The 26,927-nt window shown below is 40.9% G+C and overlaps 1 protein-coding gene across 1 annotated transcript in view; it reads left to right on the forward strand.

The window, feature by feature from the left end:
• Positions 1-26,927, forward strand: part of pear1 (platelet endothelial aggregation receptor 1) — a 106,160-nt gene that overhangs the window by 10,638 nt on the left and 68,595 nt on the right. The window lies entirely within an intron of this gene.

Raw genomic sequence — 26,927 nt, forward strand, 5'->3', positions numbered from 1 at the left:
AAGACTTTCTGAAGTCTGCTGCCAGCTCTGACGGTTCCATAGCGGTTAAACAGGGATATACGTAGTTCAGCGGTCACACTTTGTCCTCACAGTGTAATTTGTTTATTGCTCACAATCGATTTAAAAGTAGTTAAAGTTAATGTTGTTTTATATTTTTATTCAGTGTTGTACTGATCGCTGCCTTGGTGCGTCTGAATTATTTTCTTGCTTTCATTACCTGCAGTACAGCCTTGTTCTATTCTTATGACTGTGCATTAACAGCAATGTTTTCAGTCTCCCCAGAACGTGAGCAGCTCCTTCCTGGACCTTCTGACGGAGCATTTCCAGCTCCCCTGAAGAACATTAGAAGGAGCAGAGGCATGTTTTTCATTTGTGATATGTTTTGTAAGAGACTTTAGTCCTGTTATAAAATAAAATCTTATAAAAAATTACCCTCTTTATTAATTGTTATATTTATTATATATACTTCTTGTCTATTTAAGTATTTTTGCAATTAAAAATTTTCAACTGTATTCCAAAGATGAATTGTCTGATATGAACTGCTGAAGCCACAATTACATTTTCCTCTAACATCTGACCTGTTGATCAGATACTGCTGTCAAAAAATTAACGGCTTCAATAAAGATTGTATAACGACCTTAGAAACCTCAATGTGTATACATATTTATGTGTATATATATTAAAACATAAATAAGCAGAGTTGTGTTATTGGATTTCATTTAATTTCGTTGTTTTTCACGGTAAAGATAATCAGAATAGATGAGCTGAGGTGGTGACATCATCGAATACGCTGCTGTCCCAATTGCACATAAAGGGCGATGCGTTCTCCCGTACTCGCTCGTCCATACTCGTGAGAACACATTTACGGACTTGTGTACTTGAGTATTGAGACACGGTCGTCATATTAACCCCCCAAAGAGTAGAGACTGAGCAAGATCGTTATCTGTAGTTTACTGTAGTAGTCGCAAGTACCCAACCCAGTGCAGGACTCTGCTGTGAAGGTGGAGTCATGTGGTGGTGGTGGTGTATTTGCGATAATAACAAAAAAAAAAAAAAAAAGAAATTTGAAGGAGCGGCGGTGAGGATTTCGGAATGGTGGGCCGCCACTGCGAAATGAACTTAGAGGAAACACTGTACATGGTGATGTAGATAAGTAACAGGAGGAAAGCCTGGACTTTAAATGTGGTGTTTCGTGAAGGTATGGACCAGAGATTTCTGTGGGAGAGAATAACTTAGACGAGAACTCTGATCATGCTGCATATTGTCGAAGAAAAACAAGGTTTTCTGTGATATTTGTGATAATTATTTAGAGTGATTTTGTAGATGAGTGCATCTGCCTACAAAATAAAAAAGCTGAAAAAGCTTGGAACCTCTCATATTGTGGCAGATTTTTTTTTGCATTGGATGGCATTCAGATCTGGCCTTGCACTCGTCATACAACGCTTTCTGGTCAAACAAATCAGTCGTGTTGCCTCTTGTGGTGGCAACAACTGAAACACACTGCTGACAGAGAACCTAGCTTAAGTCAACATCAACCTTTCTGTAGCCAAAATATTTGCATACAACTGATGTTGTGTTCCCTTTTGCAAGAAAATCTTCCTTTTCAGTGTTTTTCTCCTTTTCCTCACACATGCAGAGGCTGCATGTCAACAAATATGGCTTGTAAATACAGTTAAGAAATAATTTGGTGTACCCAAGACCACTTCAGTCTGGGTGGATCAAGTTAAATCACTCAGATATGTCAGCATGGTGACTATTGCACATGTCCAGATTTCAGTGCTAATATGATGGGGGGTGCAGCCCTGCTTTGTGAGTTTGCAGACGTTTTACAACAGACTAGAACACCCGGACAGATAGAGAGAAAGTCTATAAATCTGAACATCAGCCTTAGCAGTTATCTGGATTTTTCAGTTACAGCAGACTCTTGACCACATGGAATCCATTGAGATGCACATCTGTCACCCAGCATTCACCTCCTACTCTCCCTGCAATAATGACCGAACCACCCTGCAGGCACCAGCACGCCGGAGTTTAGTAAATCACCCAGGTGTCACACTAGTTTTCTTTGCAAAGTAAAAGGTACTAAAGATTAACGTTGCAAACAAACGGCATAAAAACACAACCGAAAGCGGCGGTCGCACCAGTTCAAATGCTTTCCAGCAGCTGCAACGAGAGGAAAAAACAAAAAAACAAAAAAGGAGCTGCCATCCAGTCACATAAGAAGTGCTGTCTTAATCAAAACCAGATGTGGCATGGTTGAAGGCTGTTACTGTACAACGCTCCCTCTTTCATACAGTCATGACTTAAAGACACATATGAAAGCTGGTGCATGGGAACATTATCCGCAGTATGAAATATGTTCGTCCTAAACTCTGTGTAACCGTATAGGGTGATGCTTCCCATCATATTAGTCAGACACAGCAGACATTCAGGGGATTAGTATAATGTTGTCGGTCGCCATGGACCCCCCAAGAAGCCCCATATTTCACCAAACACACTGTATATCCACAAAAACACTGAATTATAAACTGTTTTTACACAGTCGGCAGCCCAGTTCAAGATTTCCTATTAAGTACAAGGTTGAATGCATTTTTGTTTTTGTTCTTCACCTGTATTTGCCAAACACATGGAGCTTGATTTCACACCTCTGCGACAGAGTTTGGAGGACCACGAGGGTCGAGACCACAAAAATAAGCAATTTGAGCCCTCCGCAGCCAAAACAAAGGTCATAATGGAAAGAAAGCAGCACCTGTGTGCCGAGGTCCAGGCCTTCGTGAGCACATCTGTGTTTGATAAAATATTTGCTAGAGTTCTCTTACTTTTAACGTGAAAAGACTCAAACAACAATGGATTTATTGATCTCCTCTATTCGTGACTGCTATATTGTTCATATATTTAACATTGTCGCTCCAGTAGAGAACATCAGTGAATTAGCAAATTGAATCCAAAATTAATGAACTGATGAAGTTTAAATGTAGTTGAATAACAATCTCTCGGTTTTGCTTTAATGATGGCAGCTACAGGGACTCCAGCAGTTTGTTCAGACCTGGCGATCCATGTTATCCCAGCAGGACGTGACAAAGTTCCAAACAGCGTCTCGTCATGTCAGGAGTGTTTGGATTTCTCATAAATGTCAAGGTCAGATGACTGCGGAGGGAAGTCCACGACAGGTCAAAGCCTTGAGGTGTGTTTGGGCTCATGTTCCTGCTGCATCCTGAATCCTTCAAAGGAGAAGGTGGATCATGTCTGAAGAACAGACAGCTCAGTCAGAGTGGAGCATGTTCGCTGCAGGTGTCCTTGAATAATCCCTGCAGCCATTTTAATGCGGGTTTGATCCACTGTGGTACCGTTCTCTTGCCTGTTGGCCTCCTTTCTGCACTCTACTACTGTAATGCAAGGAGCATATTCTCACCACTTCATTAAATGCATGGTCGCAAGATAGAAAAATCTAATTTACTGATTTACATAAACTATTTAGGATGCAAGCAATATTTTGATGAGTCTGGTTGACATAATAATGTTGCGTCAACTGAATAGAAGGTGCAATTTAAGATCATATTTCTGTGTTAGTTGACATAAAACTAAATTCCAGGTGAGGTGACTTAATGAAACTGGTTTGATAAGTTAAAAAAAAAAGATTGATGCAAATGTTTATATAAATTTGTTTGTTGTTGAGCCCAAACATTAGTGTAGGATTCATCAGCTAGTCTGACATGAATTCTGCTGTTTGGAGTCTTGTGTTCCTGAATTAGAAAATTCTGTATCTGTCATTTTAGAAACCCTCAGTCTAGCCCTGATGTGATGCTGACAAAGCTCTTCTTTGCTCAATTTAATAATTTGACTTCTGAGAATGTCACTTAATACCATGTTTTCCACAATTAGTGAGCAACTTTCTGCTGGAAACTGGAGGAACAGGCTTATTTGTAACAGGTGAACAATGGCTGCAGGTTGGTTTAGTTGAACAAACTTCTGATGAGTCTATCAAATCTGGCTGAATGTCATCCGCTGTGATGGAAGGATACACCCAAGAATATCTGAGTGTCTGTAATAATATGACCACTGCCACTAATCTGATCAGTTTGAGTGATGACTGAGAAACAGAGAAGCATCTAAAAGAACTTGCTGTGTTTTTAGATGTTTCTAGACCTTATGATTATTTCCAGATTTACATGAAAATATGTCAGATTTTACATGTGCTCTCAGACTTTTTTTTTTTTTTGGATGCAGCTGCGTCTAATTTAAAATTACAAAAAGGTCCAGTTTCTTTTTAAAATAGCCTATTTTTAAGGGTTCTGTGATTTTTAGCAAATGCTTGTTAAAAGAAGAGTAATGGTACATTTGTTGGGGACTATTTTTTTGTGGATTTGGATGCAGTTGGCGCTTTTGTGAAGCATTTATTGCAGCAGGATGGTGTAAATAAACTACAGCACCCATGTTGTTTATCAGGATTTGATTACACAGACAACACTTGTTAGTAGGATCAGTTTATTGTTGGTTTTGGTCTTTTCATGAGATTTGAAAAATCCAATTTCATCAAACTTAACCTTTGCAGATGTATGATTATAAACCACTTGGCTGATTAGAATTAAGTTTCCCTGATTGTGTTTGTTTGCATTAATAAGGGGAAACTATATCAAACTTAAGTCAATAGTGACCAAGATCAATGTGAGTGAAAATAAGCTCAAAAGAAATTTGCTTGTTTGCCTGTTTAATCTAATTAGTGACTTTCTTCTTCTGAACAGACAACACTATAACAGTTTGAGATTGTTGCACCAGTTCATTGGCGGTTTAATCTGAAGATTTCAAAGGCTCATGACCCCATGGCTTGTTCTGTATATATAACACTGGATGAAAAAGCGTTGATCTTTACATAGTTTTATCATGGGAGATCAGCTTTTCATAGCCGTGTTTTTCCAGAACTTTGTGACCCTGAAAGAGGAGGACAGCAGAGATTTGTTCCTGAGACGGCATGAGGAAAGACATTTTGATCAAAAGAAATCAGATTTAATGGTGGGAAGATGATTATGAGGATGAGGCTGTGATCTTAAAAAAATAATCAAAACATCTGAGGGACCGATGGTTTAATTAAATGTCACTGATTTTGTTTAAGGACAGTCTGTAGTGTCAGGAAAATGTCGCTGCACAGCTGCAGCTCCTTCTGAGACTGTATTGAGATATTTTTAATTAAAATGACTAATTACTCTGGTTTTTAATGAATGCACATCCTTAGTCATACAAGCTCAAACGTAAATTTCAGTTTATGCTTTGGAAATCAACTGCTTATAATAACAACAGGTTAGATAAAAGTGAATTGACTGAAAACTAAACTCCAACCATGTTTATTGATTATTTATTTATAGATTTTTTTTGAAGCAAAAATGTCAGTTGTGAGACTTTACATTACAAAAAAATTGAATATTTGGGGTGTTTGTAGGTTAGTTAACCATACATGCTGTACTCTGCTTTTTAAAAATTTGTTTGTTTTCTTTCAGAACAGTCTAGGCTATCATGATCTTCCTTCATTTGCAGATATATTTGCAAGCAAGCAAGTTAATTTATATTGCACATGATCATTCAAAGAGGTCATTTAAAGGCAAAAATGTTAATGAAGTGGTGCCGCTATAGCTCACCTGGTTGAGCTGGCGTCCCATGTACAGGGCTACAGTCCCGATGTAGAGGTCATGCGTTCAATTCCTGCTCATGGCCCTTTCCCACACGTCCTCCCCCCATTCTTCTCCCCACTTTCCTGTCTCTCTCACACTACTCTATCCAATAAAGGCCAAAAAAAACGTAAAAAAAATTTTTTAGTAGTAAAACACGTAAAAGCTAAAATACAAAAAACACAGCTGCATAAAATGTAATTACTTTGATTGCATTAATCAAAAGCAAAACAGACAACTTGAATACAATGCACACAGATAGATTTATAGAAAAGTTACAACAAATTAAAAAAACAACTAAAGACAAGACTTAATGTGAAAAACAAAGTATGCAATAAAATACAAATGAAATTAATTAAAATGAAGTAAATAAGGTGCAGACAGGTTTAAGTTTATTGAACGTACAGGCAGTTTAGATCAGACTTCATAATAACGATGATTAATTGAAAGTAGTAGAAAAGAGAAAAGTCTTCAGCTTACGCTTTAAAACGACAACAGTTTGGGTAAAGCTAAGTTCCAACTTCCAAGTAGCTATTTTACTAAGTCTGGTCTGAACTCTGGCCTCCACTAACGGAACTAATTAACTTTCCAGGCCTCATCAAAGAGAACTATGTTATATTTTGATCCCAGAACATTCAGAGACTTATCAACAGTAAGTAGAGTCTTAAATTAAATTCTTTATTTACCTGGAAGTCAGTGCAGGAACATAAGAATTTCAGAAAAGTGTTCTTGCCTCTTTGTGTTTGTCAAAATTCAGAAGCAGCATTTTGAATGATTGCATATGTCTAATGTTGTCATCAGACGCAGGCATGAAAAAAACATTTCCTAGTATGAGCTTGATTTGTTTTTACTCACTATGAAACACTGGCAGCAGAGATATTTTTTTTGTAATTGTGTAGGCGAGACTGTGGGAAGTCTGGAAACATCAGAACCATGATAGTATATGGCTTAGACATTAAACAAAATGAGCTTATTACTTGAATTAGTGTAAATACACTGAACAAAAATAGTAAACGCCCCATGTCAAATATAAGAGTTTTATGAACGTTTGGGTTATGCAATATATAGAGAAACTCAAAATATATTTTCAGTAATTACTGATCTTCATATCGGCATTGATAACATCGTGGTATGGCTATTTGTAGCGGATTGACAGTCCTTGGAACATGATAGGGGTCAGGTTGAGGAATTTGATTTTTCAGTATCTTGTGTGTCCGCCAGCTGCGTCTCTCAGAGCAACATCTTCTTCACATGGAGTTGATCAGATTGTCTATGGTGGCCTGTGGAATGTTATTCTTTTCCTCCTGGAGTGCCACACGGAGCTGACCCACATTACCTGGAACTGGAACACTGTCCCGGACACGGCTAACAAGAACATCCCAAAGATGCTTTATTGGGGACATGTCTGGTGAATATGCAGGCCAGTCCAGAACTTCAATGTCCTCTGTTTGAAGGAATTCCAATGCAGATGCGGGCAACATGAGGTCGGGCATTGTCATGTTGAACGGTGATGTCATGCTGGCGCACAAACGGTACAACAATTGGGGTGAGAATCTCGTCCCGATATCTTTGTGCATTAAGGTTCCCTTCAATGAAGTGCAATGGTGTTCTATGCCCGTATGTGATGCCTGACCACACCTTAATGCCACCACTTCCATGGGCAACCCTGCGCATAACATTTGCATCTGCAAACCATTCACCCACGCGTCACCAGACACGCTGTCTTCCATCTGTACGATACAACTGGACCCTGGATTAAATCACTCTTCTCCAGCGTGCCAAGGGCCATCGGACATGGGCATTCGCCCATGCGAGTCGCTTCCTACGCCGGACAGCAGTGAGATCCAAACCATGGTGAGGGCGCCGAGCATGCAAGTTGGCTTCTTGTAGGTGATTAAGGACAGTCTGAGGTGTGATGCGTCTGTTGTGCAGACCAATAGTCTCATCAGCTGTGTGTGTCTCTGGTCTTAGCCGATCCCGCAAATGGACGAGCCAGATGTGGCGATCTTGTGCTGGAGTGGTCACACGTGGCCGACGAGGATAAGGTCAATTTGCTGTAGTGCCAGTCTGTTGGAAACGAACTCTTAAAAGGCCTATCGTCCGATAATGGACATTGAGCCGTGCAGCTACTGCTCTGGTGGACATCCCTGCATCCAACATGGCAATGGCATGCTCCCGCATAACTTGCGACGTCTGAGGCATTATGACTTGTGACAAAATTTGACATTTTGGAGTGGCCGTTTATTGTCCCCAGTTCAAGGATTGTCCAGCTGTTGCTCATTTTGTCTGATCACGCACTGGACATGCCCCACCCATGCACTGAGTAAAAAAACAACTCACTGAGTAATACTCACTGACAGCAAGTTGGATTAAAAATTATACACAAATCAAGAGAAATATTAATTTTGTACAACAAAATGTCAGCAAATGCTCATTTACAGTTGTTAACTCCACATGGCAACAATATTTGACATGGGGCATTTATATTTTTGTTCAGTGTATTTTATTCACTGAAGTGTTTGCGTGCTACTTGCAGAGGTCAACAAACAAGAAAACAAGTCCAATAAACTGTAATTTTTCAAGTTGAATCGATTCTTTAGTTACATGGACAGTCACTTTTCATAAAGACTTTGTTCTTCAACTAAGAGCTGCACTACTTTTAAACACACACAAATATACTTTTAAGTTCTTCTATATTTACCATTCATCCATCCATCTTCTCCCGCTTATCCGGAGTCGGGTCGCGGAGGCAGCAGCCTGAGGCAGAGCCGCCCAGACTTCCTGATCTGCACACACCTCCTCCAGCTCTTCCGGGGGGGCCCCTAGGTGTTCCCAGGCCAGTTGAGAGACATAATCTCTCCAACCTGTCCTGGGTCTTCCCCGGGGCCTCTTTCCGGAGGGACGCGCCTGGAACACCTCCCCAGGGAGGCGTCCAGGAGGCATCCAAAGCAGATGCCCGAGCCACCTCAGCTGGCTCCTTTCAACGTGGAGGAGCAACGACTCTACTCCAAGCTCCTCCCGCGTGACTGAGCTCCTCACCCTATCTCTAAGGGAGCGCCCAGTCACCCTGCGGAGGAAACTCATTTCAGCCGTTGGAATCCGCGATCTCGTTCTTTCGGTCATTACCCAGATCTCATGACCATAGGTGAGGGTTGGGACATAGATTGACCGGTAAATCGAGAGCGTTGCTCCCTTGCTCATCTCTCTCTTCACCACGACGGTCCAGTACAGCGACCGCAACACTGCAAACGCTGCACCGATCCGTCTGTCAATCTCACGCTCCATCTGCCCCCCACTCGTGAACAAGACCCTGAGATACTTGAACTCCTCCACTTGAGGCAGGGACTCTCCATCGACCTGGAGAGGGCAAGCCACCTTTTTCCGGTCGAGAACCATGGCCTCGGATTTGGAGGTGCTGATCCTCATCCCGCTCGCACTACACTCGGCTGCAAACCACCCCAGTGCACGCTGAAGGTCCTGATTTGATGAAGCCAACAGAACAACATCATCTACAAACAGCAGAGATGAAATTCTGTGGTTCCCAAACCGAACCCCTTCCTCCCCCTGGCTGCGCCGAGAAATTCTGTCCATAAAAATAATGAACAGAACCAGTGACAGAGGGCAACCCTGGCAGAGGCCAACGCGCACTGGGAACAGGTCTGACTTACAACCGGCAATGCAAACTATGCTCCTACTGCGATCGTAAAGGGAACGGACAGCCCTTAACATAGGGCCCCGCACCCCATACTCCCGAAGCACCCCCCACAGGACACCACGAGGAACACAGTGGAACGCCTTCTCCAGATCCACAAAACACATTTGGACTGGTTGGGCGAACTCGCATGAGCCCTCGAGCACCCGATGGAGGGTACAGAGCTGGTCCAGTGTGCTGCGACCGGGAGGAAAACCAGACTGCTCCTCCTGAATCCAAGGTTCGACTTTTGGTCATATCCTCCTCTCCAGTACCCTGGAATAGACCTTACCGGGGAGGCTGAGGAGTGTGATCCCTCCGTAGTTGGAACACTATATTTACATTTTGTATATTTTCTTCTGGGCTGCAAGGTGGCACAGTTGGTTAGCACTGTTGCCTCACAGCAAGAAGGTTGCTGGTTCGCGTCCCAGTGGGGGCCCCGGGATCTTTCTGGGTGGAGTTTGCATGTACTCCCCGTGCAGCGTGGGTTCTGTCCGGGTTCCTCCCACAAGTCCAAAAACATGTTGAGGTTAATTGGTAGTTCTAAATTGTCCGTAGGTGTGAATGTGAGTGTGCACGGTTGTCTGTCTCTAAGTGTAGCCCTGCAAAAGACTGGCGACCTGTCCAGGGTGTCCCCTGCCTTCGCTCTAAGTCAGCTGGGATAGGCTCCAGCCCCCCCCCCCCCGGCCCTAGTGAGGATTAAGTGGTGTATAGATAATGGATGGATGGATGTTTTCTTCTTCTTTTTTTCTACTTCTTCTGTATTTCTAAAGATGTGTCGATTTGGCTCAGTTCCTTTACAGTGTAGAAGTTATTGCCATGACTGTTATCTCATTCTGTAGTAAAACAGCAGCACGTTACTCTTTCAGCCACATCACAAGCATCATGGTTGTTTCATTAACACGACGTAACGTTCAGAGTTCCCTGATGCAGGTTGGTCAGACAGCGAAACACCGGAGGAGATGTGGAGGAAGTGTGTGTCTGAATCAACAGTCTGACTCACGCTGAAACAATGGCCGAAAGGACATTCCAACAGCTCAATCAAGTGCCACAGCCGCTGCAAATATCCTGCCCAGTGAATCATTGGGGTTTGAAATAGCTGCAGCATGATCTAATAAAGTCTGAGATCCTTGTGCTTTGATGTGGCCAAAGTGAGGCTGCAGAATTGATCCAATGTTCATCTCCATCATGATTTTATCTTACTGGAATTAGATGAGTGTGATCGAGTGGATGTCGCTGCGGCACAATGGAAATAAAATGTGTGGAGCAGAAGGTAAAGAGCTAATCATTCCAAATGGATCATCATCTGTCTGGGAGCATTTTGGATTTGGGGCAGGTGATGTTGAGCAAGAACAAATCGTATGCAGTAAGTGCTGAGACTTGTGCCTGTGCTGCAGAGCAATATCGTTAAGGCCAGAGTTAAACTTTTAAAATCCGCAAGTAATGGTGACTACATGCTCGAGATATTTAATGACTTACACTTTTGTTTCTATTCTTGTCTAGTATTCGTTGTGTGAAAACACAGCTTGCAGTTCAGCCTAAAAGTCCCAGATTTTTTTCCCATGACTTTTAGTCATAGCTGAATCACTAATGGCATCACAGTTTCAAGGAGTGCATATTTATTTATTTATTTATTTATTTATAACAGAATCTGGTTAGAGCAAAGGGTTTATATCTAGCAAGACTCGGAACAAATTCATTTAAATGAAATATAATGTTTAAGCTTTGATTTGGTTAATTTTCCTAATGTAACGATACATCACAGATGAGATGTGCAAGAACTTTTTTTGTGGAAGAAACCATTTGATAAAGTGTATCATTTTGGTGTTTTTTTAAAAAATAAAATGCCTTTCAAACCAGCTGTGGGGTTTGACAGTTAACTCAAAATGATTAAAAAAACAACAACAACAACAACAAAAAAACAACTTTCTTGGTGCAAACTGCCATAAAACAAACCAGAAGAACAAAACTAAACCTCTGTGGTGCTGAAAACTGGCAGCAGTGGCTACTTTTCATCTATTTTCTCATGTTTCATGGTGTTATTAACAGGAATAGTTATACATAAAAGCTAAATCAAACACTTTATAACTACATCGCTGTAGTTATGCCAACCTAGCATAGCGCTAGCTGACAGCTTAAAGCCAGTAAGTAACTGCAGAAATAAGGGTAGAAAAGTGTACAGAACGACCGTTCATCACTCCATCAGCTTGTTATTGATGCTATCAATGTTAATTCCAATGCTACACTATGTTGTGATTATCCATGAATCTGATAGTGTAGATCAAATGAATGCAGACCTTGGTGGAAATCACAATATGGTGGAAATGAGCTGCTTGGCGGAGGTCTGCGCTCTTAGAGTGCTCTTCTAGTTAGCCATGTTTTACATTTATGAACAGCACACGAGCTCAAATTTGGCTGCATAATACTTTTTTCATTTATTTGAAAACTATTTATTGCTGAACTTGCGTGTATGCAGCAGTGTCTTCTTTTTTTTTAGACTGGAAATGTAATTCAGTTATATTTACAGCAGACCAATAAGCTGGAATTACTAATGCTACACTTGTACTTTTATTTAATTTATTTTGTTTATTTGATATTGAGAACAATGCAGCAGTGTTTCTGTTACATTTGTATACATTGTACATTTAATTTTATTTACTGTGCTGCCAGCAGCTTTTTTGTTTAATACAATAAACAAATGTTTTGGATTAATTATGAGCAGGTTTATTTAAAAAAAAAATTCCCCTTAACTGAGAACTGAATCGTACCAAACTGAACCGTGAGTTCCATACTGAGGTACGTACCGAACCATGATTTTTGTGTACTGTTACACCCCTACCCGCGACCCTAGTGAGTATTAAGCGGTGTATAAATATTAGATGGATGGATGAATATGCATCTTCGCAGCCTTGTAATGTTAAGGCTTCGTGCCTCCATTCTTACAATGAGACTCTACAATGCAAAGCTATGTTTTTTGGGTCACAGTTTATGGAAAAGCTGTGTTTTTTTGTTTTTTTTTTTACAAGGACTCTATGTGTCTTTGCACCAGCATGATCCACAGAGCATTAGAGCACATATAATTACAGCGCTGTATGGTCATGTCCTCTGAAACCTCAGTCAGGGCCTCCATTTTGGGTTTTCCACCATTTCACTCACTAAAGTTTGGATAAAAGTCTCGTTTAGAGAGGCCAGACATGACTTCAGTCCAAGGTGTGCAGGTCTGTGTTTGTGTGTGCTCCACAGAGGTGAGTTAGAGTGTTTGTCACACTGTTTAAGTTGATTTTGTGGAGCCCTCTGCTTTCTCTGACCGTCGAAGCCGCAGCCATCCTGCCTGTGGTTTTGGTCTGCAGTGTGGAGGGCCGGGCGGCACTTTGCACTGTGGCTCCGAGAGAGCATGAGCAGAAAGCGTGTCGGAGTAATGCAGCAAGGAGAGTTAAAGGGCCTCCGACTGGCAAGAAGCCCAGCTTGACAAAAAAAAAAAAAAAAGAATTTCAGTGCAAACCACATCAGATCGCACACATCTGCAAAAAGTAAACAGTCTGCAAATGAAGAAAGCAGAAATTATTTATTTGTTTTCTCAACTGCGTCCTCAAAGACTGCAGTCATAGCATTTGTTTTAGATCTCTCTCTTTTTTTTGAAGATGAAACACATTTTGTTCCTCATGCATGTATGTTGTAATAATTGATCACCAGTGCCTTTGATTAGAGAAATATCGGAAAGTATTTCTGGTGCATGAAGCAGGCTGGTATATCTGATAGGAAGTTTATATATGGGGCTTTTTAGGTCATGTTTTCTCATTTTCATAACAAATATTAACTGGGTTGTCATTGCTCAGTAGGTATTTGTTGAGGTCTGGGGCATTTTTAAATAGGTTTGACCTGAACTGCAATCAAATAAATCAACTAACATGATTCAAAAAGACCAACACCTTCACCTAAATTAATCAAATAAGACTGTTTCTGTACAACTCAGGCTGAAAAACACAACATCACTTGTTTATGTTCAAGTATTGATGCCTTCACACTGTCTGGTGTAAAACAAGTCTGGTTGTTTTATTGTAGAATGACTAAGACTGCAGAGGGAGGAGTTAGGAGTGGATGGATGGATCGACAAAACGTCAAACTTAAAGGAGACAACTTTTTTACCATTAGAAGTCACATTGCTTTTCTTAAGCCATGACCACTGCTGCTCCTTAACTTTAACTCTAACTAGTACTTGGAGAAAATGTGGTGCATGTGGATTCTAAGTTATTTTCTATTTTTGTACAACAAACATCAAAAAATTCAGCTTTAGTTTTTCCTTTTTTATTATTTTACGCATTCAAACTGTGCCACACAGGAGATATTTTTTTCTACTTCTAGCTATGATTGTGTTGTCTGCATAGAGGCGCAGGACTTTTAGAGGGATAATTGATAGAAAAACTGTCTTTTGTGGCAGCCATAGTGTAGGAACGTAGAACAACTACCGAGTTAAGAGCTTCACTTTGCAGTGCTGCTTCTTTACTCTTTAAAGAGCAGCACAGTGATGCATCTCTCAAACTTCCATTCCTCCTATCTTGCCTCACTGGTAAACAAAATACTTGAAGTCTTTCACAACTTCAAACTCTGCTGGCTGATGAGTAAATTAAATATATAGCACTACTTGTTGCTCCACTGATGGCAAACATCGTCCATCTCAGTTGATTCTTTGTTTTGCCAACATATTGCTCATAGAAAAACTGTGGCTTCCAGTCTGAATGTGAAGCTCCCACCTTGTTTCTAATCCAGTATTTTGCAACAGAAACAGTTCGTCAGTGCTGTTGCAGTTCCTGCTCTTTGCCCACCAAAGTCAATGCAAAACCACCCTTGTTTCTGCTCTGTGTTGAACTTGTGTTGATGTCCGCCAGTGGTCCAAAACAACAGCGTTACCATGGCGACCTTATCACTCCAACCACTGTTATCCTGAGGCTCTGTTCTCCATTACCGTGGGGACAGAAGCCATGACCTCAGCTGCAGCACCTCCTGACCTCATTCATAATCTTGCGCTCGAACACAACACACACAAATGAACACAGACACACAACACACAGCTTATCTAACAACAAGCTATTTACCAGTACGGGAAAAGGTGTGGTCACCACTTTGCATCCTCTTGGATCCCATCATGTTAATTCTCTAAACTCCCATCAGCTTCTGCACTGCAAATAATCTGGGACTTGCCAAGATTTAAAGTCTTATTTTCAGACACAATAGATAATTTGGCTTGTTTTAAAAGTTATTTACTCATTTTTAGTCCTTGATTTTACAGTACAATCTTAAATTGAGCATTAAAAATCTTATTTCAAGACTTCTTATCAAGTAAAATTTACTTGCTGCATGGACAGATAAGTTCACTATTTTTAAGTTATTTTCTTGTCAAATTTAGTGTCTATATCTTATATTTGGGCTACCCTTTTTTGCAGTGTGGGCATTTTGTTTGCTCCTGACACATTTTTCTTCACTGTACGCTCATTTTTCAGTATAAAGTACTGCACCTCAATGGAAACAGCACAACCATGACTAAAAGTAAAGAAAACTCAGTAATGTCTTCTGTGCAGTATTACGCATGTATAATTCCATAAATCCTAAAAAAGAAGAAAAAAGTTGGATCTGATATTGTTTATTTTACAAAAATTTTAGAAACCTGGTGCCCGTTTATTATCATACCCTCGGTCCAGGATGGAGTTATGACTATATCTGGGATATTCTAATAAGCTGACTTCAAGATGACAGCAAGTTTGGGTGTGAAAACTAGCCTATGTACTGGACCAGCACGATCTACATGGCCTGCTGTTTCGTTTCGGTGAAATTTCACCTTTGTCTGTACGAAAAGCCACCCCATCTATAAAAATGATTTCCTTTAATCAGAGGGTTTACAGAGGATTATTTTATCATGATTAACTAGCTGAGCAGTTCAGTTATGAGTGACTACACACTCTGCAACAATGCAATTCTCTTTGATGTGCCCTAACTTATGTCAGACAGTGTGTGAATAACTCAGTGAAGCAGATCTCAGGTGAGCAGGTAATTGACAAAAAAACACATTACCTTCCGCGGCTGACCGGGGTGTGATAATCTGTCACGTATGACCGATGCTCTCCCCGTGAGCCGTAATGATTGGCCGACTATGACTTTAAACGGGCAAAAGTTATTCCTGGAATCAATTTTTGAGAATTTCATTGTGACAAAAAACCGGGATTATGATATTATTCTGTGATAGTAGATGGGCTGTTTTACTATAGGTTACATAGGAAATGATTCGGGACTTCGATATTAAATGATTATAAACAGGATATACTATAATGTGGTATGACATTAAGTGGGCAGCACTGTACTGGGAAAAAGTGGCGACTATGTACAGTATATATTTCACATTTTCATTTGTTTCCATACTAGTCCACTTCCAGTTCTACGTAACACAGCCTGCAGTTCAGCCCAGTTCTGCCAAAAACTCTGAGTTACTAATGGTTTTGCTGTTGTGCTGAGAAGCTCAAAATGTTTAGTTTTTACAAAATTTGGGTAGCGCAAATGGTTTGTTTTCGGTGGCTTCTTAAATGAGACACGTACAACTAAAAGATTTAGATGAAAAACGCTTTTTTATTTTTTTTTCAATGGAACTGCATGTCACAGATGAACAGTTCAAAGACCATTTGAAAGTTGAAAATTTAACGATTCTTTATCATTTTACAGTTTCTGGCTAAAAAAATGATGTAATTTTGGCACTTTTTCAAAAATAACATGTTGGTTAAACTTGGTTTTGGGGTTCAAAGGGTTAAATCTGCTCCTGCTTCATGCCACATAGTTCATTTTCGTTGTAGTTGAAGCCTTGAGGCATTTAATTTGTTGCTTTTTTGTGGTTGCTCTTTTCCTGTTATGTTCAGACATTAGGTACGTTGTTTATTTGGTGCTTTGAGTTGAGTTTCTGCTGAATAACAACAGTGAATATTAAACTTAACTGAAAATACCTGGGGACCATGAAGAGGGGGCACATATTATATTCTGTTTTTTTCCAGTTACATAAAGTATCACAGACCACAAAGCCTGAATTTGCCAAACAAAAGTTGGCCTGATGTTGCCACAGAGATGAAACAGAGTTGACATGATTTCATTAGATTTTCCATTGCAGCTCTTCTAATTAGCAGAGTTTCAAAATGACTCGGACTAGAGGACAGATTGGCAGGCTGCACCGGGCATCTGTCGCTGTATTTAAGAGCCTGTTGGTACCAAGTCCTTTGTTGAGGAGGATCCAAATGATTTTTTCCCATGTTATAACTGGAAACTGTGGGGAAGATCTGCTGACATACTTATAAGACACAGTGGCAGAGCAAAGAGCCAAATGAAGACAATGCAACTGTGTGAAAAAGGAGACAAGAAGAAGTAGACTTTGCATAGGTGTTCAAGTTCAAAAGGTCAAAAGTTCAAGAGCTCACTTGCATCAATCTTGCAGATAGCAAAGAGTGCGGAGCTCACTCAGTGAAAATTGGACTTCCAAGATGTCTGCAGGGCCTCCCCCTCCTCCTTCCCTTGCTAGATCATCCTTTTGTCATGCAACTCCTCGAGAAGCGTCAACTGTATTTGAGCTGCCAAGAGTTTTCCACTCAAGAGGGTTTTTTTTCCCCCCAGTGTGGAGTGGTTCTACTGCTTATTGCAGCAGGGTACCACTTTTTACCGTACACCAAGTCTTTACTGTAAACACGGCAGACGTGTTCATGTAGGCGTCGAAATTTCTCACTTAATAATGTGGCAAATTTGACGAATGCCATGAAATCTGTGGGTGTGTGTTATCATATTATGTTTTTGGAGTGTGGAATACCACAGTTTCTCCAGAGTGCTGTTACAGATTCCTGACATCCCCTCCTAAAAAAAATTCCAAAATAAAAAAAAAAATCACACCCACCACCCACCCAACATGAGGTATGGCAGCAACTGCTCGGTGTGTGCCAGCCCTCACTGTGGTCGAGCCACTGAACCCGTCCTGCGCGCCAAGACGATAACCCAGATGCAAAGGATTATGGGTTTTATATTCAGTTTACAGTAACTCTGGTTTAATGTGAGGGTGGGATGGGGAGGAGGGGGACTGTGACTGCGGTCGATGTGTCACATGGAGGACTCTGGATAATTTATTCCAGTTTCTGTCAGATTCTGCCTTCGAGCAGCTTTTATGGATTTGTTATTCTAAGAGCTGAACTGCAAATTTGCAACGCAAACCTCCGGCTGCAGCCGCCTGTGGAGGACACTTTTTGATACTCATGATGATCCCAGTCAGAGGGTGATCATTTCAATCTCCTCAAGGCTGCGATTCACACCACCACTTTATAGGCCAACTTTTAAGTGTAATGGTGCACAGCAGGGCTTTAATCATGAGCAGTGTGACTGGCATGTTATAGATATGAGCTCATTTTTATCCTTTGGTCTTCAAATGTCTTTGTCTTTCGCAGGAGGTTTTGCCAATTTTAATGCTCAAAATACTGCAGAGTGAGCTAGTTTCTAATGTGCTTTTTCATGTCAAGGGGCTCTTAAAGAGCCTGCATGAAGCCACAGACTCCTGTAACTCTGATTTTGTCTCTGGGAGCTCAATTTGAGGAGTTTTTACTTTGGGTTCACTTTGGGTGGGCAGAACACTGGGGAGTAAAGTCAGATGCAAGACAGATGATTGTTCATTTCTGCTCTCTCGTTGTTCTAATGGCATTATAATGGCACTTAACCACTCCTTATCCCTCTCTTTGGGAGCCACTGCTTGATTAAATCACTGAAAGTTCAGCTGTATGCTGATGCACGGAGCAGCCGAGTCTCATTCCTAAACTGTCCTTTACTAAAACTGTAATCCAACAGATTAGAGAACCTCAAAAGCATTCAGATTTCTGTCACTGAACACTTGAAATTCTAATTTTGTTGTTTATACCACAACGACAGTGATCAGGAAATCATGTTACAACCACCTGAGCTCATTTAAGCAGCCTTCCAAGTTCCTTGATTTTATTTTAAAAAATATTTCCCACATGTAATCCTCTCATGTTTTCCAAAACACGTAAAATTGGATGCATCTCATTTTGCATAATTCAACAATACCTAGTTACAATTTTGTTTTCTATTAAAGTAATCATAGTAGAAAACCGGCTCCACTGTTGCAGCCCTGTTTTTATTAGTGGCCTTTTATAAACACTTCAACATCAAACTATAAACTCTTAGTGGGGATCTGCTTCTAATATTAGAGTTACTTATTACCAGGTTAGCATGAAACAAGACATAAACTACCAGCTGTTTGATTTATACTCACATAAATGCATTGCACCGCAGAGCATGTGTTATAACTCAGAAAGTCTGCAAGACAACCTGCAGTATTTCACTGTGTTGCTTTCCTTTTGTGGTCTCATTGAGTTATTTTTTTGAGTTCTAAAACAGAATAAAGGCAATTTAAGTTTCGGTGATATTGATTCTGGAAGAACATGATGGAGTCTGAAGGACAGAGGCATATTTAATTGTTCCTCTGTCTGCCTGACACCACAGCACCCCGACATTAAAATGAACTTGTACTTGGCAGCACTGTCTCTGCTCGTCTCGCTCTCTCTTTTAACACCCCAGCCAATATGCTATTCCATCTATTTTATTTTTATTTCCTCCACTTTCCCTTCCAGCAGGTGACTAATATTTTCTACCTCAATTAATGCTGCAGCTGCATAGAAATAAATACAGACACAGAAATCTGAGGTTAGATGGACAGGAAACAGGGAAGCAAACAGTTTGATCAGTGCCATGTGCTTTGCCTCAAATGTCACTAGAATGAAATGAGGCTCTTTTACAGGCAACCTAGTTTTAATCCTTCTCAAGAGGACAGAATCAAAAAACTAAATTCAACAACAAATATTTGAGCACTTGTTTTATTTCCTCCTGTCCACATGTTACAGTCTTTGGGAAGGAAACTGAACCCCAAATTGCTCTTGAAGGTCAAAGCAGCCCCTTGCAACAGGGCTTCACCAAAAATCTGTCAAATGCAACTAAAAATTCTAACTCAGGGGTGTCCAATCCTGGTCCTTGAGGGCCACAATCCTGCATGTTTTAGATGTTCCCCTCTTCCAACACACCTGATTCAAATGATCAGGATCGTTATCAGGCTTCTGCAGAGAATGATGATGAGCTGATCATTTGAATCAGCCCAGGACCAGGATTGGACACCTCTGTTCTAACTGGTTGCACCAATGTGTCTGACATTTAGCAGGTCTGTCTGTGTGTCTCTTGGCAGCCACCTGATTTCAACTTCAGTAAATCTGGCATTAAAACGTCTTTTTTCACTCTTTTCGCACCAGTTTTTGTCACATGCTTGTCTGAGCTGCTGTACTGCAGTATCTGATGGAGACGGGAAGCTTCTCTATCCACAGCTAGTAAACTGAATGTTTTTTTTGCATGCACGTTGGTCACAGCCACTTCTTCACAATAATTCTCAACTGCCTGGAAACACAGATATGACAAACACCCAATGTTAACCTTTGCATTAGCATGGCTGGCGTTTGCTGTCAGAGCCGCTCTCCCTGCAGAGTTTTAGCGGCAGGCAGCTGCAAAACGAAGGAGCGAGGAGCCAGAAATGAAAATAAACTTTAACACAGCTGATAATATGGCCAGAGAAGAGCTGCTTTTAACTTACTCCAGTTCCTAGATCATCCTTATGAAAAAGAGCAAACATTTATCTGCACGTTTATTGATGTTTACAATCAACTATGAAATTGTCTAAGAAATGACCAGTGTGTTTAGGAAACAACAAGGAAGTAGGGATGTCCTGATCCAATTTTAAAGGTCTGGATTGCAGCCAAAAAAGACCTTTTTTTTAAAAAAAAAAAAACCTCATTGGTATTAGTACAGACCTAAACCCAGCCCTTCGTTTACATCTGCTGTCACACAGGTGTTGTAAAAAGAGAGCAGAATTTGTTATTGATGCAAATTTTTAATGATTTAACCAATACGCAACAGCATAATCAATCAGTATTAAAAAAACACAACCATGACTACAAGTAGAGAATTCAACAATGTCTTCTGTACAGAAAGACACAGTAACGATGGCATAAAGCAAAACAAACAAAAAGAAAAAACGAAAGTTGAATTTTTAAGAATTATCTACAAAAATCTAAAAACATGGAATCAATCTTTACAACATATTTCCAAGTGTCCACAGGAGTTATCTACACTGTAAAAAAAAAAAAAAAGAAAAGGAAAAAGAAGGGGCTCCACACACTAGATATTTAACTCTTTATTTTTAAGTTGTCTCCATACTTGTCTTCTCTGTGCTCTGTGTAAACCCTGCCTGTAGTTCAGCCGAAAAGTCCTGGGGCCTCATTTATCATTAGTGCATAGAAAAGGTTCTAAATTCTGTTGTACGCATGAAAAGTGTGCGTAGATACAAAAAAAATCTGTATTTATCAAATGTGCTTACGGGGGTCGTACGCACATCAGTGTTGATAGATCCCACTTGTTCTTAACCTCCATGCTTGTGTATGTTGCCTTCAGAAACGCCTCCAAATCACCATATACGGCAACAACACCTCTTTATACAGCAAGTGAAGATTTATTTTTCCCTCACCTGTTGTCATCATCGTGGCAAAAAAGGGCAAAAAATATGAACTTTTCTGAAACTGAGATCAAGCTCCTTGTTAGCGAGGTTGAAGCAAACCAGAAACTATTGTTTGGTGCGTGGAATGTTGGGATAAGCAGCGAAAGAAAAAATACTGCATGGGACAAGATAACCACCACAGTTATTTCTGTTGGGTCAGAGGAGAGATCGACGGCAAAATTTGGTGGTTTGACGTTAAGCTCAGTGCCAAGAAACACATCACAGCCCATGAGCGTGAAATGACCTCAACTGGAGGAGGACGAATTAATACCAAACGTTCACCTGGCAGATAACCCTGATCACCTATAGATGAGGTGTATTAATAGCCAAAGTAAGTCCAGCAAAAACATTTCCACACTCTATAGCATGAATAAGCCAGCCATCTTCTACAGCTCCTGCTTGGAGATGCACCCACAGAGCTGTTCTGTTCAATGAATGAGTCGTGCATTCCTCCAGGCCACTGGGCAACAACGTTTGATAGCGAATTATCTGTATGTTGATTGAATGAAACATTTTTCTATTTACAAAATTAGATTCATTTCGTGATGCTGCTTTGATTGCGATGTGGGTGCAGTCTATGGCTCCATTTATGTTTGGGAATCTAGCGATAGCGTGAAGTCCCTATTTGATTTGGGCTAGTTGATGATGGCTGTAAGGGAACTGGATGTAGGCTGGGGCCAGGGGAATTCTGGCATCCAACATTGCCGGCATGATCCTGCATGATGGCTGGAAATGCTGCATATCTCCAACTTCACACTGGAAGGTGCCGGTGGTCAAAATACTTCCTATTTGTAGTTTCACTATCCTACTGCTAGATTATGTGTGTTCGCATGGTCAGAGCTGTGCCTATATTTACACACATTCCTAAGTAAAAGTTGATAGATTCCATACATTGCGTAGGAATGTTCGTATGCACGCTCTACGCACTTATCTGTGCGTACACACTGATGATAAAATGAGGCCCCTGGAATTTTGAGGTGCACATAGTTTGTGTTTTTCACAGAATCTGGTTTGCGCAAACGCTTTATTTTTTGCAAGTTTATAAATGAGACCTGTAGAATACAGTTCAAGGACTGTTGGAAAGTTTGTGGCTCTGATAAGTGGTGTAATTTTGGCAGTTTATTAAAGATAACATGCCTGTCAGCCCTGCCAGCATGTTTCAGGTTAATATTTTACAGCAGCACAACAGGTCAAACTGATCAAGTAAACCTTTACTGATCAGGAGCTGCAGTGTGTGTTTCCTGCTGCGGGCCATTCGACCATCTTGAACATTATTGTTTGGTTTATATTTGTTGATGAAAAATGCCAAACATTTTGTCAATTTTTATTTAGTTATGTTTTTATAGGTCAGCAACAAACATTTTTTGTCACATTTTTTGTTGACAAGAGGCCTGAGGAAGCTCTTTGAGATGGAAACACTGCCTCAGAGGAGAAGGCTTTAAAAGTGAATTATTTGGAGCTTAAAAATGTGCAGGCTTCTTTCTGACCTACATTTTACACTGACAAAAATAACAATGGTTAGACTCAAACCACTGTGCAAACATGACATTTGCACACTTGGGTTTTTGTTCCCCTTAAATATTCATTCTTTATGCTAAGCTAAGCTAAGCAGCTGCTAGAAATAAGCGTTGAACTATTTCTTCACCAGCCTGCAGTTACTTGGTGCTATTGATAAACACATTTGAGACTGAAGTGTGTATCTGTTGGCCTGACTGACCCAACTAATACATGTCCAATGGGAAACGTCATCTGTCAAGAAAATGTCTTTATTGCATGAAATCGAATCACGATAAATTTGTAGTTGTCAGCACTTACGCATCCTAAAGGGTCTGTGATTGAAACGGAATATGGTAATAACACGAGTGCGAGTGTCTGGCGAGATTAATATAAAACCAGTGCATCTGTTTTCATTTGGGTTTTGTTTTCACTTGAGGCCCCTGTGCGGTTCTGGAAACAGCATCGCGGGCCCTTAAACAGTTCACAGCATTCCTCAGTTGGTACGATGAGCGTTTGCGTGGGCCGCTGCTTTGGGCCTCGACGGCAAATTCGCGAAATGTCCTCAGATACTAAAAATAACTTCTCTCTAAACTGACTGCAGCGTATGGGACTCATTTGATGTCTCCAGAACATGAAAACACATGATCAGCCCATGAAAGGGTTTGAAACAGAGCAGTGGGTGTTGGATTTTGTGTGTGCGTGCATGTGGAAGTTATGTGTGTTCATGTACGCCTGTGTGTGTGTGTGTGTGGTATTTTGCCTATTTTCTATTGGTTTATAGAGCCACATGAAAGTTTCACTGCACTGAATGAGATTGTCTGCTTTTTTCATTACAAATAAGATCAAAAATATGTTGCCGTAATCTCTACTGTTGTGGTTTTTTACTGATCCCGGTCCAGACTTTACATAGTGCGACCAGTGGATGTGAAATGTGTAGGTGTGCATATGTTACCACCAGCTAGCTGTTAGCAAAGTGAGTCAAATAGGATTGGAAAACCTTCAGCAATACATCACTACGTTATTTCTTTGTGGCAGCCAAGCTCGGCCAAGTGAAAAGGTTCAGAGCTGCTGTCTCGAAGAAGCTCAAAGGAAATAATGGCATCTTATGGCTGAATGTAGTGGAGCAGAAGGTTATTCTATGAAAAGGAGGAGAGGGGAAGAGTCAATCAGTTCCCAGTTGTGGTGGAATACCTGCCACAAACAAACGCGGTGTTCCTGAAGACTCCCACTTCCAGATGAAGGTAGACGTCTACCTGCCTCCTATCCCCCCCCCCCCCGTAGGTAACCCGAACGCAAACAGCCGCCGACTTCAAAACAACTCCGCCTGCACTCATTAAGCTCTCTTTCTCAGCGTTTAAGAATTCCCATGCGGTTTGAAGCCTTTCTCTAATGAAGCACAATTAAAATGAAAAGAAGGTAATGAAAAATATTTACCCCCAGTCCAATGAAGTGGCTGGTGAAGTTGATGACTCCTCTTAATAAAAGCCATATGCCTGTTCTCATAAAATACTGTTTTTGTGGCACAGATTTCTTAGGCGTTAGCGTTTGTGCCAGTGAGTGAATTAACTCCTGACGCTGGGTAGGAGAGCAGTGAGAGGCAGTTTATCAGAAACACAAGATCTACTTCGCTTGTACGGATTGATGCTGCTCTCCTCACCATGCCAAATCTCCAGCGGTGATAACCAGCCACTGGACAGAGATAATGGAGATGTAAATCTGCTCAATGAGCATCTGATTGATTGCAGAGATGTTTAAGGCAAACAGCTTCTACAAACACGAGGCACTACTCGTTCTGAAGAGTGTTCGTCTGTACCATGAAGAAAAAAATCGGTAAACACATTTGAAGTAGCTCTGATGGGAGCTGAGCCGCTGACCTTGGCAGTATTAGAGGAATGCATTATTCATCAAGCCACAGGCAAATCATCTACTCATTTTAGGGGATTTCCCAAAATTTCCCAAATGCAGTGACTTAAAATGCAAATATGCACATGAAAAGTGAGGAGTGCTCTCCGCCACAAACAGACGACACGAAGGAGACGGAGCTCGACAAGAAAACTACAGCCTGCACCAGGGTCAGACCTCCAAATGATGCTATTTTCCACTGATTTACTCAATTACCTTTACCTTTTTAAACCTATAAACAGGTGCAATTGTTCTGAAACTATGATGCACAAAAGACACAATCTGTGCTTAAAAGTCAGAACTCACTTCCAGGGACCATGTTGTATCTGCTATTAAAACGCAACCTGCCGCCTTTTTTCGAAGATTTGCGTGACCCATTTAATGAAGAGGCTTTCTGGTGTCGCTGTGATTAAAATGGATGCAGTTCTGTTGCATCGGATTTAGTAGAATAACAGCACCACTGGCTGTTAAAAGACTATAATTTACTCTCAAATGTACAATTTTGATTGGGAAGAAGTAAAAATGCCAATATTTGCTGTTTAAGTGTGTTAAGTTTATTGAACTGGTGATGAGGCGAGGGAAGCTTGCTATATTTCACATTTCTCACAGTTGCGGAGCCGTTACCAAATTTGAGAATTAAAAAAAAGATAGCTGTAGTGCTTAAGAGGACAATAAAATCCATGTCAGGAAATTTCTTGAATTGAGCACAGTGGCTTTAAGTGCAAATATGAGTATAAAAGCTGAAAATGAACTGAAAGAAGCAGAGCATGGCTGTAGCAGTAAGGTGATGCAATGGAACTTCTTCCATAAAACCCAAATCTTACAGTTTTTACCCAGTATTTTTTAGTCAAGGTAGCAAAGATGTTGGTCTGTTCAGTCTCAATTAGCACTGGTCAGCCCACCACCGGACTAAAGTAGATCAGTTGTGAATCAAACGGGTTTACATTTTGAATGTGCATTCATGGTTCCCAGAGGACGAATCCCAGGTGATCGATACTTACTTCTAACACCACCATGAGCTGACACCTTTGGTTAAGAGTGAAATTTTGTACACAAATTGCTTCTCCCCTGCAGGAAGAACCACGAAGGTCAATTCAAGGCAGTGGCAGTGGACTGTTGACACACAATGTGCACAAAACTAATATGTAGTTCACTATTCTTGCACATGTGCAGTCAGCCTGCAGGGATTGCCTGCATGTTGTCAGATTTTGGTTTACGTCCGTAGAAGAGTCTCTGAGGATGATAGTTTATGTCATGTTAGCTTGACTGCCACTGGTCTGTGTTACCATTTTCTTCGCTACACAAAACAACAACAACCATCACCCCTGGGAAGCAACCTACCGCACTGAAAGTTTTACAGAGGATATGGATCATGCATTTGCAGCAAGTTCGTGGATTATCCATTTTATTCACAGTGCTTGTCCCCCTACGTGCAAATGTTCCACCAAAACAATTCCACCATCATTGTTTAGAGGGAACAGTGAAGCCGCATCCTTTGCTTAGCGCTGCCCAAGACAATTGTAAATTGTTTAATAAAATACAAACTCGCCAGAGCATTTTTTGCCCCTATAGCGTCAGATACTGAGGTGTTGCCAGACAATAATGTACTGCAGAATCAGCTGACTGACACTCCAAACACACCTACAATAACGCTGTAAAACCCATTAATTTCAGTTGCTTGCACTACACAGCAATGGTTTACGTCTAGAAAAGCGCCGTGACCTGGTTGGCAAGCTATGCATGCTGTGACGTATGCTTGTGCGGCCAACAGAAACACGGCATCTCTGTTGTTAGTGTTTACTGCAAACCAGTAGATTCCTGCAAAGGACGAGGTGATGTTTTTCTGCTGGAAGTTTTGAAAACTCAATCTGTTTTGCTCTGCAACTCTGCCGAAGCACTGCGCTAAATCAGTGCTCCCCATGTCTTGGTTAAAGGGACCATAAGGTGAATTACCAAACTATCTTAATTTAGCTTTTAACCTTGATTCTTCAGGTAAAGTTTTGGTTTCTAAATTCTCGTCCGAATAACACTCCCACATTGCTGACAAAAGTTGTTCAAACTGTAAAGACACAATCAGTAAAATTTCTTCAAACTATGTTGCTTAAAGATCTAAAAAATAATAATAAAAAAAGACGGTTTAACAGGAAGAGACTGATTTATTATGACTCTTTCTGAGATGTGAGATGTTTGTCCATGACCGAAGATAATCCCGATCCAAGGCTGCAGCGTCACAATGACATGTGAAGCCGGGGTACAGTAATTCTGTCAGAGGGGCCTTGTTGAGAAAACATCAAGGAATGGGCCAGACTGAACCTATGTCAACATGAAGTCCCCTTTTTTGAGAAATTCCCACGACACTTTTAGCAGAAGGCTCACACGACTGGCCTGCTGAACTTGTGTCCGTTTCCATGGGATATTTTTAAGTAGAAAAGAGGGAAGAATGGTTTCCCTCCTGCTCCCTGAGAGCCTGTCAGGGTCCCCTTGCTGAGACGCTCTGATGGGATCCAGATGCTGCCGGAGTGTGGACAGCAGAGGAGTGTGGAGGCTGTGCTGCACCACT

This window comes from Stegastes partitus, unplaced genomic scaffold (genome assembly GCF_000690725.1).
Source record: "Stegastes partitus isolate 25-593 unplaced genomic scaffold, Stegastes_partitus-1.0.2 Scaffold570, whole genome shotgun sequence".
NCBI classification, from domain to species: Eukaryota; Metazoa; Chordata; class Actinopteri; family Pomacentridae; genus Stegastes; species Stegastes partitus.